Raw genomic sequence first — 12,577 nt, 5'->3', positions numbered from 1 at the left:
GCCACCAGAGAGAAGAGATCAGCACCTCCCCCTCCGCTGCCCACTTGAGGAAGCTGTGGACTGTGATGAGGTCACCCCTCAGCCTTCTCTTCTCCAAGCTGAACAAACCAAGTGACCTCAGCTGCTCCTTGTAAGTCTTGCCCTCAAGACCCTTCACCATCTTGGTCACCCTCCTTTGGACACACTCAAATAATCTGATGTCCTTCTTACATTGAGGCGCCCAAAACTGCACCCAGTACTCGCGGTGGGGCGGCACCAGTGCAGTGTCGAGTGGGACAGTCGCTTCCCTCGACAGTCTGTGCTGTGCTTGGTGCACCCCAGGGCACTGTTGGCCCTTTTGGCTGCCAGGACACACTGCTGACTCATATTCAACTTGCCATCAACCCAAAGCCCCAGATCTCTTTCTGCGGGGCTGCTCTCCAGCCTCTCCTCCTCCAGTTTGTATGTATAACCAGGATTACCCTGCCCCAGGTGGAGAATCCTGTGTTGGTCACATCCTACTCCAGGTGGGAGCTCTACCAGGAGCTCTGCTCACGCAGCCACACTTCAGCCACGTCATCACTGACTACCAGGCTGGCACTTCTCGGCCGCTTCTCCCAGCTGCTTTCCCTCACTTGAAGACCCTGAGTGAGCAGCACCACTGGCTTGAGATGAACTGCAGAGCGCAAGCTTGTGCAAAGTCATCCACTAAACACTTACAGTAACGAGAAAGAACAAATGAAACTTAAGGCTGGAGCAGGATGAGAAAGAGCATTTGAGTGCATATGAGTGCATAATAACCATGGATGTTCTGTGCAAATTGCTACACCTGAGCAGGTGTCTCTTCATGTTCCAGGCAGTCCTCATGCTGCTTCCTGAAGCTTGGAGCAGGCTGCCCTGAGGCAGCTGCTCCCCAGAAGCCCTGCAGGATACAGCTGCCAGTCTGAGACGGGATCAGCTGTACCTGCCCCACTCCCGAGAGACATTTGTCTGCTCTTTTGTTAGAAGCCTCCAATTATGGAAATTCTGTAATCCTCTTGGGCAATCTAATCCAGAACATAACCACAAAGAAAGTTTTCCTAGTAGACAGTTGAACCACTCTTGCACACATTACAGGATATAATGCTGCAATATTATGCAGGTTTTTTCAGTGACCTTTCAAGTTCCTGAACTAGGACACCAGTCATGTGGACTGTCAGCTCACAGCCTGTTCATTAATTCAGCGAGCTGAACGAACCACGTTCTGTTTCCTGCTAGAAAACAGAAAGCAGAGCTCCTTTGTGGGCTACTGTGTAAACAGACTGTACAAACAAATGCAGACATTTTTCACATCCCTAATACAGAATTAATGCTGCTGATTGTAATTGAAATGCCCTTTTTTACTAATAACTCTTAAAATTCAATCCAAAGGTAGAACCACGGAATGACATTTTGTTGAACATCATGGATCAGAAAACCCAGTGGAATGACATTGGTCATATTGTTACAAAACAAACATTGGAAATATTACTTAAGAATAAAGGAACCTTTCAACGTCAAACAAATACACTGTGTCTGTGCAACAGCTTCCAGGGGAATCCTGCCAGTTAAGAACAGGCACACCAACAGAGATATGGATTGGGAAGGACAGCTAAATAAAATGACTCACTTTGTAAGACACTTAAATAGGAAATTTTTCCCACAATTTAAACCAAACTATGTCGTAACATCTGGAAGCATACATCCTCTCAGTTTTAAAGGGAATTCTGATGAAACATAGATGTCATTTACTTTGCTTTACAGTATTAAAAATTAAAATTTCACCCGAGATAACAAGGGGACTGTAAATCATACTCCCCCTCACTGATCTGCAGCCCTACAAATTCTAGGAAGGAACGTACCTCAAGGGAGACGCTGTAACGCAATCTTATATTGAAGTGTTTCTTTTGATAAAACAGCTGAATTGCTGCTGGGAGAGAGGTTTTAACTCGTGGTCTGAGCTAAACAGAAACCCTGATGGGGAAACTTTCACAGGGATATGTCAAATCAGCACATTTTCTCAGTTACTGTGTTCATAGCACTTTCCAGCCAATGCCTGTAAATACAGACTGCTGTACCTCCCACTAAAGCACCAACACTGTAATTTGGGTTTATTAACTGCAGTTGCTTGTTATTCATAACAAGTCACACGTCCTGTGTAACAACGATGAGCTCCAAAACTTAGCTCAGTGCATGTAGTCTTTTAAAAGGAGCTAAAAGCCTGAAAGCTGGTGTTCACAGGCAGTTCTTGTAAATGAAAAGCTATACTTAATCTAATATTGTATTGCAAGGCACAGGCTTAGGAGACCCACAGCCCCTCCGCTCCCACCTCGGCGGGGTTGCGCTACCTGCCTTGTGCGCGCCCGCTGCTCAAGCAGCGGCCGCCCGCTCCTGCGCGCTGGGGAAGGTGTTCGGCAGCGCTGCTCTAACGCCGCCGCGCCTTCACCCTCAACCTTTGCTGCACACTCGCTGGTTCCCTCCTTAAGGTTTCTCTGACGCTTAAAAACTACGTTTTTATTCCAGGAAAAAATGTTTTTTTACCAGAGCGAGACCCAGGCCTTGGGTCGAGGCCGCCGCCGCCCCAGCCCGCCTCAGCCGAGGGGCAGCGCAGCCCCTCAGCGCCGGGTCGCCACCGCAGCCAGGGCGGGCAGAGCCCCCGCGCCGCCCCGCCGGCGGTTTACCCGGGCACCGCCCCCGCAGACGGCGCCGGGGGAGCCCCGACCGGTTGTTGTTGTTATTGTTGCTGCCGCCGCCGCCGCCTCCCCGCAGGACAGCGCCCCTGAGCCCACCGCGAGGAACCTCGCCCGGCCACGCCCCCCCCGGCGGCACGCGCGGGGCGGGGGCGCGACAGCGCATGCGCCGCCGGTGGCGGCGCACTCCGCACCCCCGGCCCTTGGGCGCGGGGCTGGCGCCTGCGCAGTGCGGTGGTACCGCCCGCGAGGGGCGGGGCGCAGGCGGAGGCGGGCGGAGGGGGTCTCTGCGGTCCCCGCGCGCCCCTCCGCGCCCCCTCCCCCTCCCGCCGGCGGCGCTCGCAGCCCGACCCGGCCCGACCCGACCCGGCGCGGTCCCCCGAGACTCGGGCCGCGCCGCGAAGAAGCGGGAAGGAGGCGGCTGCCCGGTAAGCGCCGAGCACCGGCGAGCCTTGCCCAGCCCCGACCCCCGCCCGCCCGGTAAGGGGGGTCGCCCGCGGCCGCGCAGGCCCCGGCAGGGCCTGTGTCGCGGGCTCCTGCCGCTCGCCTCGCTCCCGCCGGCCGCAGCGCCTCACGGAGCCCCTTCCCGCGCTGCTCGCCCCGGGGCTCGGTCTCCTTGCCGCCGCCGCCTCCCTCTGCGCCCCCTGTGCCCCGGGGGGCCGCCGGCCGCGCTGTCGCCCCCGCCGCGCCGCTCGCCCTCTCAGCCGGCCGCGGCGGTGACAGCCGTCCCGCTCCCGCCTCGGCTCCCCCCGCGCGCCTCAGGGGCCGCCCGCTCGCCCGGCGGCGGCATCCTCCTCCCTCCCCTCGCTGGCCGAGCGCGCTGCGTCGTCCCTGTCACCCATTTTGTGACTGTCCCTTCGAGGCGCTGCCGGCGAGAGCCGCCCTGGGGTGCCCCGGGGGAGGCCGGCTCGCCCGCTTGGCTGGGAGGCGGTGAGGTAACGGAGGGCTTCGCGGTTCCCGGCTACTGAGGCAAGCTCAGGTTTGCCCGGGTTTGCGTCCCGCGGTGAAATCATTTGTTTCACGCTGCTGGGTTGTTTCTGCGGAGAGGGATGGTGTGGTGCGTGTGGGAGCTTCCTGAGGAGAGAGGTAGAGAGCTTGCCCTTGAGCACCTTTGTAGCTAGGTTTTCGTGTGGTGGGGAGGACCTTTGTCTCACGCTTGTCTGGAGTACAGTTTTTCTGGATTTTTATAGCTGAAAGATCCTACAAGTTCCAGTTTTGTGCCTTCTGTCTGTCTTCTTGAGTCTCACAGTATTCCTTCTTGCAAGCTGTACATGACCTGGTAGTGCCAGGATGAAGAAAAGCAGGTTCCTATAGCTGGGCCAAAATCAGAGAGTCACCAGCCTGTTCTAAGAGTTTTCTGTACTCTGTGTCCTCAGAGAGAAAAACAATACAGTGCTGATGCTCAGCAAACTGCACGCTTCTCTCCACAACAGCATCTCACCGCCTGTGATTGCATGAAGTGTCTGTCTGTGCTAGGATCTGGAAAACATAGCTCTCTTGTAGCAGAAAATTGGTCTTGTAAACTGCGTGAGAAGTGTTCTGAAGAGCTGTAGGTTCTGTCGAAGGACGTAGTCTGTGCAAACTCTGCTCACCCCAAAAGCAAACATAAGCCTTCTGTTGTTGCTTCCTGCTTAATTAATGGTATGGACTTTGTCTGCTGAAACGTAGGCAAACTAAAGTCAGTGGCTGCTGTTAACACTCTGTGGATCACAGTACAGTTCTGCAGTAGCTCAGAAGTAAAATTTCTCCTCCCCCCTCCAGCCTAGTTGATTGTTGTTAGGTAGTTGCTAACAAAAATGAAAAGAGTAGGTCACTGTAAACAGTCTGAGATTAAAATTGAGAAACTGAGACAGCAGTAGTCTCTTGTTTCTTGTAACACTGCCACTTAATTTTCAGTTAATGGAAAAATCAGATTCTAGGCTCGTAGACAATGTGAAATAAAAGAAAAGAAAACTTGTTTTTTCAGAAGTTTTTGTATGTCTGAAGACCCATGTCTATTTTTCTTTATTGAATACAGTATCTAATTGTGGGGAGCAAAACATCTCAAATCTTCTTAATTTAAATCTTTCCAATTTATTGTATCATTTCTGTCAAATAGAGTGTCATCTAGGTAAACACTGCAGTTCACATTTCCCAGTTCTTCTATGTGCTCAAGTCAATGAGTGTTTGCTGATGTGAGTTTTGGTGTGATCATTGAAAAAGATCTGTGTTGTCTCTTTAGTAGTATAAAGGACTTTTATTAAAATTTGATGATGGTGGAATGTCACAGTGGGCAAACTTCTGTGCAGGGTTTTCCAGTTCTCATGGACTGTAGTTTTTATTGTGTTTTGCAGCTTACCAGCTCTGCGGTGTTTTCCCTTTTGCTCCATGTTCTAGGGCGGTGTGATCTCTGTGGCCTTCCAGGCATGCTACCTGGCATCTTCTATGTCAGGCTTGAGGACAGGCTTAAGCAAACTTTTCTTTAGCGGAGAGTGTGTCCATAGTAGCAAATCAAAGAAAACATGAGTGTTAGGCTGAGGTCTGGCATGTGATTGTTCACGCTAGTAAATTGTCAGCATAGCCACTGGTATGGCTTAGCTAGGCCACCTAGCACTTTCCTAAGCCATACCTGGGCATCATTCAAAGGTGGCAAATGCCAGGACTTGTCCAAACAGAGATGGGACATGGCCACCCTTTCTGGGTGGGGGAGAGGGGAACGCGATTTTGGCTGTATAGCCACAAATCAAGCAGTGCAGGTTTGTGCCTGTGTTAGTTACTAGTGTAAGGGTGGCCAATGAGTTTTAGAAGTTTCTGTCTAAGTGCGTGTTGGAATAGTTATTTTTATGCTGCAAAGATTTAATTGTACAGAATAGATGAGGTGATGTGCAGTTAACATTTTAGGAATGAATAAATATATACTTACAAGTAACGTGATGAAGGGAAATAAGATTGTGCCATTTTTGCTTTCCTGTTAGTATGAAAGAGGAAAATATATTCTCAGAAGGTGGAGGCATGCAATGGAAACTCCTTATGAGATCTTTTAGTAATGTACTTCAGAAGTTCTTTTTTTCTTGCCTTGATCTTACGACGTTGGAGCCTGTCTTGCCAACTGGGATCCAGTTCTAGAAGTGTATAATGCTATTAATGTGACTAAATCTCTATTGCTCAGTGGGAAAAACAGCGTAAGAAAAGTTATGGTTGTACTTCCTGGCTTCAAAAATCACCCCATTTGATCTTATTTTTAGTCTGTATACTGAAAAAGGGAGAAAAAACGGGTGTTAGAAGCAGAGTTATATACTTAATCATAGCCTTAAGTGACTAGTCACAAGGAACATATTACTTGTTTCGTTTGAGCTTATTCCAGCTGAAATGATCAGAGAAGCCACCATTTGGAGCACTTAACAGTTTAATGCAGCCTGCAAGTAATCATAGGATACTATCTTTTAACATATAAATAATTCATCATTAGAGTTTTCACACACACATGCATGATTTTCTTTGGGAAAGAGGACTTCTTCTTTACTGTAAAGGTGCTACAATTTTTGATCTTCATCTTTGTAAGTGAATGTCTCAGGATACCTTAATTTTGCAAAGAACTGACGCTGTGTTGCAACTAAGTGGCAGAACTAGTAGCTTTTCCAAATTGCAGAAAAGAGTAATACAAGAATAAATTGTCAAGTTAGGTAAAAGAAGACTTTTTAAAGGGGATCAGTCTGCAAGGTTTCAGTACCAAAAATAAATAAAAAAAAAAAAATCACAATTTAGAACTAGCCATTTGTTACATATTAAAAGGTTGTAAAGCCACTTAAGGAAAATTTCAAGAGAGAAAATAACTCATTTTTACTTACTTAAAGACTTGGTTTGACACTTATGAAACGTAAGTCTTGCATGATTCTCAGTTGATTTTATTTTCCAGGACTGTTTGCCAGAATGAAGCCAAGCTAATGATCACCTGCGACTGACTGGTGTATATGCAGTTTTATTCAAGAAAATAAACTGAGCATCTAACATCTAGTATTTAAATAGTATTGAAAAATAATAAAGGTAGTGTTAAAGTACTTGAGTGATGTATTTGATGACATCAGCCTGAAAGTATTGGTATTTTTCTGATGCTAAAAACATTTCCTTGACTTTGGTCACTTAGCCAGTGTAGGATACGTGTTCTGAACAGGTACATGCTGTGAATAATGATTTCCTATGGGATATACATTTGGGGGGGTGGGTGGAAAGCTTGACCAAGAGGCTGGCATTCTTAACACTCCTTGAAAGTTTCTGTGTTCTTAATACATTTCTATATGCGTTCTTAATTAAAAGCACACAGTGGTTTTGGCAGATGGAGCCTTCTTGAAACTTCTGTTACAGAATTTCCTTGCTGTGTGAGGGTTGGTGTGGAGAGGCTCCTTCAACATATTTCACTGTTCATCGCTAAAATGTTGGCAGTCTTCATATTGACAGGTCTTAACTGACACAGACAAGTTTATAAAAATGATCTATTAGAGCTTGACTTTTTCTGTTTAGCCATAGGATTTTTTAAATTTTTTTTTTACTTTTACTGAGTTTCCGAGTTGTCCTGAGCTTAAAGTTTCTTTTATTTAGCAAGCTAAATGGCACTGAGGTTTGATAATGGGTATGCATTGAAGTAGCATCTGTTGTGCAGTGAAAAATCTTTCTTTCTTTGCAAACAACACTTTTGTCTGTTTCAATTTGCTTTTCCCTGAGAAGTAACCAGCATTGTAAATAGTTAATGGCAAATATTTCCTTTAAGTCCCTGAAGGACTATGGGCTTTTCTGAAGGAAAAGAAAAAAAATAATTAAAACTGTTCTTTCTAGACACAATTCCTACCACAAGTTTGACTGAGTAACTCTGCTCACGTGAGGTTCTAGTTTTGCCTTTATTTGTTTCTGTGTCAAAAAAGATCTTTCCTAGCAAGATTCTTAGTAGAATCGTGCAAAGCTACTTTTTATCTGCACTCACTTATATCAGATGGACAATCGCTTGTCTCTTCAGGAAACAATGACCTTCTTAAATAGGTACAGTTGCTGGAAGCTGTGATCAAATTATTCTTGATTTATGATTTGTAGATATGAGATTCATCCTTGAACATGGCAGTATCACTGCGTTTGAGTATACTGAGAATTTTTCGTCAAGAATTAAGAAGTTAAAATGAATGTTTTCTAACATAAACTTTTTCCCCACAACTGTTGCTATTTTTCTTTCTAGCCTTGTACAAAACTATAGGAGAGGGTTTCCTCAACCTGTAAGTATGAGCATCCCTATGACTTTGAAAAAGTTTAAGGGTGCTGTCATGCTGTTCTCCAAACGTTTTGATAGTTTGCTATGGCAGATATTACTGTGATTTACAACTGAGCTCAGGCACAATGAACTGGTTGTGTCAAAGCCATAGAAGAAAATGGACAGATGTAGGAATAGAACCCAGAATCCTGATTTAATACCGAAGTATCCTTGTTTTGTAGTAGTTAATATCCTTTACCAATATAAATCTGCTTAATTAAGTGAGCATTATGGATTTTCAGGGATGGCCTATCCCTCTTTCTTCAGTGCTATGGTCACTGGTCTTTTTCTTCCTCCAGATGCAATCAGTACCATAAGTAACACTAAGGCTAATGGAAAGACTAGTGAAGCTGCCAGAGGTCCCCGTGGCTTGTGCTGCTCCATGGTGCTGCCACCCCTTCCTTCTTGTGGGCTCAAAATACAGGGGCTTGGTCCCATATCTTTGGACCACTATCTATTCATATATCTGGTGTGAGTCTCCTAAGTTCCTTTTGTTTCCTGCTTATAAAGTTACCACTGTTTTCAGCCCTGAAAGGTTGTCATTAATGGCAGGAATCAATTTGTTGTATTTATGCATCAGTTGTCACAAAGAAACAAAACCTGCTGTTTATGCCATATGCTCTATATTATGCTCTCAAGGTTTGATCTTCTGTATGCTGATATTCTAGGCTTTGTACCTATTTCTTTTTGCATTTTAACTCTATGTGTCTGACTGAAAGATACCCAACGCTTTCAAATTCTTAGTAAACAGTATAAATTCTGTTTAAAAGCTCACTCAGGAAAAATAGTAAAAATGTTTTAAAGATTATAGTTTCAAATGTGCATGTGAGATTTCAGTCTACTTGCATTTCACATTCAGAAGTAAATTTGCTATATTCAAAACATAAAATTATACAAATATGCATTATAAGAAGTTCTCGACAGTTTTATGAAAATGTTTCTCATATATACCTGTAAAAACAATAGTATTTATCTAGAGAATAAAATTCCATTAAGTCTATAACTTATTAGTGTTGTAAGTAAAGGATATTTGAAGGAAAAAAATAACTATAAAGACTTCAGTGTAGCTTTTTTAAGTAAAAAGACTACATTCTTCTGGAGGGAATGGGAAAACTATTCCAAGGCCTTCAGCTAAACATCAAAGGCTCACCACGAAACCTGGAGGTATAGGATCTTCTCAAAGAAATATGGTAAAAGTGTTTCACAATGGGAAGTGCTAAAGCGTTAGGCACTTGGCATTCCATGGTGATATCAGCACATCAGCAGTCACATCAGTTAGGGATGCTCTGCTGGTCCTGGGCTCTTGGTGCTTTCCCAGGCTCCATCCTGGGTAGAGTCCTGCATTGCTCCAGCAACCAAACTGTCCAAGGAAACAGGGACTCCAGAAATGGTTAGTGATTCACTCTTTTCCAGAAGGCTTGGAATAAAAATGCGGAAGAGAGACAGTATCTTATCCTATTTCCTGGGAGAGGAAGAAGAAAAATAGTGGCTACAGATGGAAGCCTCTCCATCCTGTCCCAAGGACTTTTTTCCTATATGAGTCAAAAGTATGTCCTTGGGGTTCCACACTGGGGTAGGTAAATGCTCCTCCCCTAGCGATACCAGGGTTCTTAGGGAAGATTTGCATGCAGTTCTGTCTCTTGTCTGTCTGCCAAGCCTGAAGGATTTTAAACTAAGTAATGAGTGTGCTGCAGACAGGTCTTGGAGGTAAAGGAAGATGTGGGTCAGACCACAGAATTCAAACCCATAGATAGCCAATCTTCAGACCCTCTGCAGTGGTCAGTGCCCAGTTTTGTCTTGTGTCAATTGCTTAAAAATGGCACAGTTCATCTGTTGCCTCATCTATTTTACCATGTGGCTCCACAGAATAATGTGGCTTGGAAGGTGGTGGTGGTTGGATGTCAATAAGGCAATCAGGGCTGTTGCTGAGTGTCCAACAACCTCAGACTGAATTCAAACAAATTTCGGGCTACACTGTCTCTGAAAGGGTGAGCCTTCCTTCTTTTTCCCAGTTCACAGTCCCGCTGCTTCCTTTGCGTAGTATCTAGCAATTATAAGGTGAGTCAGATCAGTCCTGATCTGACTGAAAGACCAACTCATCAAAAAATGAACTATGATCTCCAGAATTTAAAGCAGGGAGAGGACTGAGGAAAGGGTGGGACTGCCTCTTTTGGTGACAGGGTACAATTAAATTACTTTCATGACTAGCTTAAGCAATCCCCAGCAGGCACTTCCCTCCTCCAGCCCTTAGCAAGGCTGGCTCGTGGATGGGCTGTTCCCTTCCAGGCCATTCCCTTGGTCCAGCTGAGACCAGGAGAGTCCTTCTGGGGCTGGGAATGTCACAGTTGTAAGCACCTGGGGGCAGGGAAGGTCCTAAGGGCATGTATCTCTGTATGCTTCTCCTGTTCTCTATTTTTTTGGATGCAATGCCTTCAGGAATGTTGCCAGACCAGATTAGTGGTGAAGTGGACATAGTGAGCACCCAGTCACCTCCCAGTTCCAGAAAGCCAGGCAATAGGAAGTCCTCAAGTTGAGAATACATTAGTCAACAGCTGGTAAGAACAGATTTGTCATTGTAACCATGCTGGAAACAGCATTTGGGGGTTTTGGGTTTTACACAAACCGAAGATCTGATGGAGTGTTTTGGGTGAACATGGGACCTGGTTGAAGTTCTTCACTTATCTTACAGGTTTTACCTGTAACGTACTTGTGCTGAGAGCTGCTGGTCTAGCTCCTGAAAACAGCATGTTGCACATCCTTTCTCTCTCCCCCCTTTTTCTGATGGGAGCTAGGCTGCTGCCTGCCTTTCTTCTCCCTGTGAACTTTGCTGCTGTTGTTGATACAAGAGTTCAGCTGACAACATTTTCAGTGGTCAAAAGGGAAAAGGTCACCACTGGTTACCTGCTCTAGCCCGCGCTTTTGGGAACCGCTGTGCTAGATAGAGACAGCGTACATTGCAATGAAATGTTGTCTAGTGAGCTAGTAATTTTGAAACAGAAGGAAGCTCTTGTGTTAGTCGTGCACCTTTTGTTGTGCTACTCTGCCAAATTCCCTGGTATTGAAATTATACATCACTGGTTTTGAAAGTACTTCCCTAGCAGTGCAAGGAAAATTTCCGTGTGTGCAGGGGGCTCTGATTGTTGGTTAAGGAATGCAGTATATACTTAGGCTTATATGACACTAAATACACCTTTGTAACTGGAGGGTTATTGATTTTTGTAATAACACTTACTTTAGAACATGCTTGCAATTATGATATATAACATTTTCAGTTGATGTGGTTAACTAAGTATCACTTTTTAGACTAGCTGCTTTTATAGTTAAAGCTGGCCAGTCCTTTGGCTGGAAAATGTATTGTGTTAATTTTTTTTTTTTTCCCCCAGAAAACCTACAGTGCCAAAATAAGAGTTTGTTATATTTTACTGGAATATAAACCTAAGGGTTTTACAGAGAAGGTTGTTATTTCTGTTAAGTTTGTTTAAGACTTTAAAATCTGACATAGAGGTGTAATTACTATCTAGGAAGCAGGATATATAACATCATCAGTTAATGCATGGCTTAAAATTTGGATGCAACCGTGAAATTTATGAAAAGGAGTGAAAAATGACAACGTTGCCAAAGCCAGGTTTTAGTGTCCCTCCATGTTTATCATACTAATATTCTACATGTTATATTCCCTCTTCTGTTTCCTTTATCATATTCTGCCTGTTGAGGTTTATCTCAGCTTGCATTGTGAGGGGCACACAGACTGCCTTCAGATATAAGAATATTTTTCATGACATGTATTATCAACACCAGTGAAACAAAGCCTATGTAATAGTAATGTGGATGGTATTCTTGTCTATAGTGTGAGCAGCCATAGTTAATGGGTGTGCTATGGAGTACTTAGCCCACTTAGAATATTTTTTTAATCATCTCTAGGGTGGTTATCAGTAAGGTATAGATTTACCTAACCTTTTGTTCTCGTTTCCAAAACTGCAATTGAAAAAAAAAAAAGCAACTTCTGAAGTTGCAGTCAATGAAGAAGTTAGTGCTGAAACTGAGTTTTGGACAGTGAGAGCCTTGTGGAACAGATTCCCCACACTAGGAAGAAGTCAGTTGGATTTAGTTGATGAACAGTTGCTTTTTCTTTCCTCGGTAGTGTTTTGAAATAGCGGTTGTTTAAAGTAGGAGCTTGAAAACGAGACTACATTATTTAATTTGTTATGAAAAGGCTTTTAGAGCACAGTTCTTAAGTTTAGGAGTTCTTCTGTAAATGTTCCTGTCACTTGTCTGGAATGTTAAGTATTGCAACGGTTACACATTGCTCACAGCAGTTACAGCTCTGAAGTTTTCTCCAAAGAAGGAGTAGAGAAATTAAGGTGTATAACAGCCAATTCTTGCCCAAAGCTCTGGTCTTTCCTCCCTTGTGTTTAAAAGAGAAGTAGCAATAGCAAATGTGGCTTGAAAACAGTGGATGGATAACATAACTTAAAGGCCAAATTCCTATTTTTGTAATTCTACAACTTGTAACGGAAGACTGTAAAGGCCCTTTTGAATTTTTTACGTAGAAAGTAATAGGAAAGTCTTTTCTCTCTAAGTAACTACCTGCAGCCGTTGTTCCAAAATTCCAGCACCC

The 12,577-nt window shown here is 44.6% G+C and overlaps 1 protein-coding gene across 1 annotated transcript in view; it reads left to right on the top strand.

The window, feature by feature from the left end:
* Nucleotides 1–2,945: 2,945 nt before the first annotated feature.
* Nucleotides 2,946–12,577, top strand: part of SPECC1L (sperm antigen with calponin homology and coiled-coil domains 1 like) — a 73,756-nt gene continuing 64,124 nt past the window's right edge. The window contains exon 1 of the mRNA XM_074843695.1: nucleotides 2,946–3,115. The gene's annotated coding sequence lies outside the window, so the exon portion shown is untranslated. The remainder of the gene's footprint in view (nucleotides 3,116–12,577) is intronic.

The sequence above is a fragment of the Strix aluco genome, chromosome 18 (genome assembly GCF_031877795.1).
Source record: "Strix aluco isolate bStrAlu1 chromosome 18, bStrAlu1.hap1, whole genome shotgun sequence".
Taxonomy (NCBI): domain Eukaryota; kingdom Metazoa; phylum Chordata; class Aves; order Strigiformes; family Strigidae; genus Strix; species Strix aluco.
The sequence above is the reverse complement of the archived record's forward strand: the minus strand, read 5'-3'. Positions and strand labels throughout refer to the sequence as shown.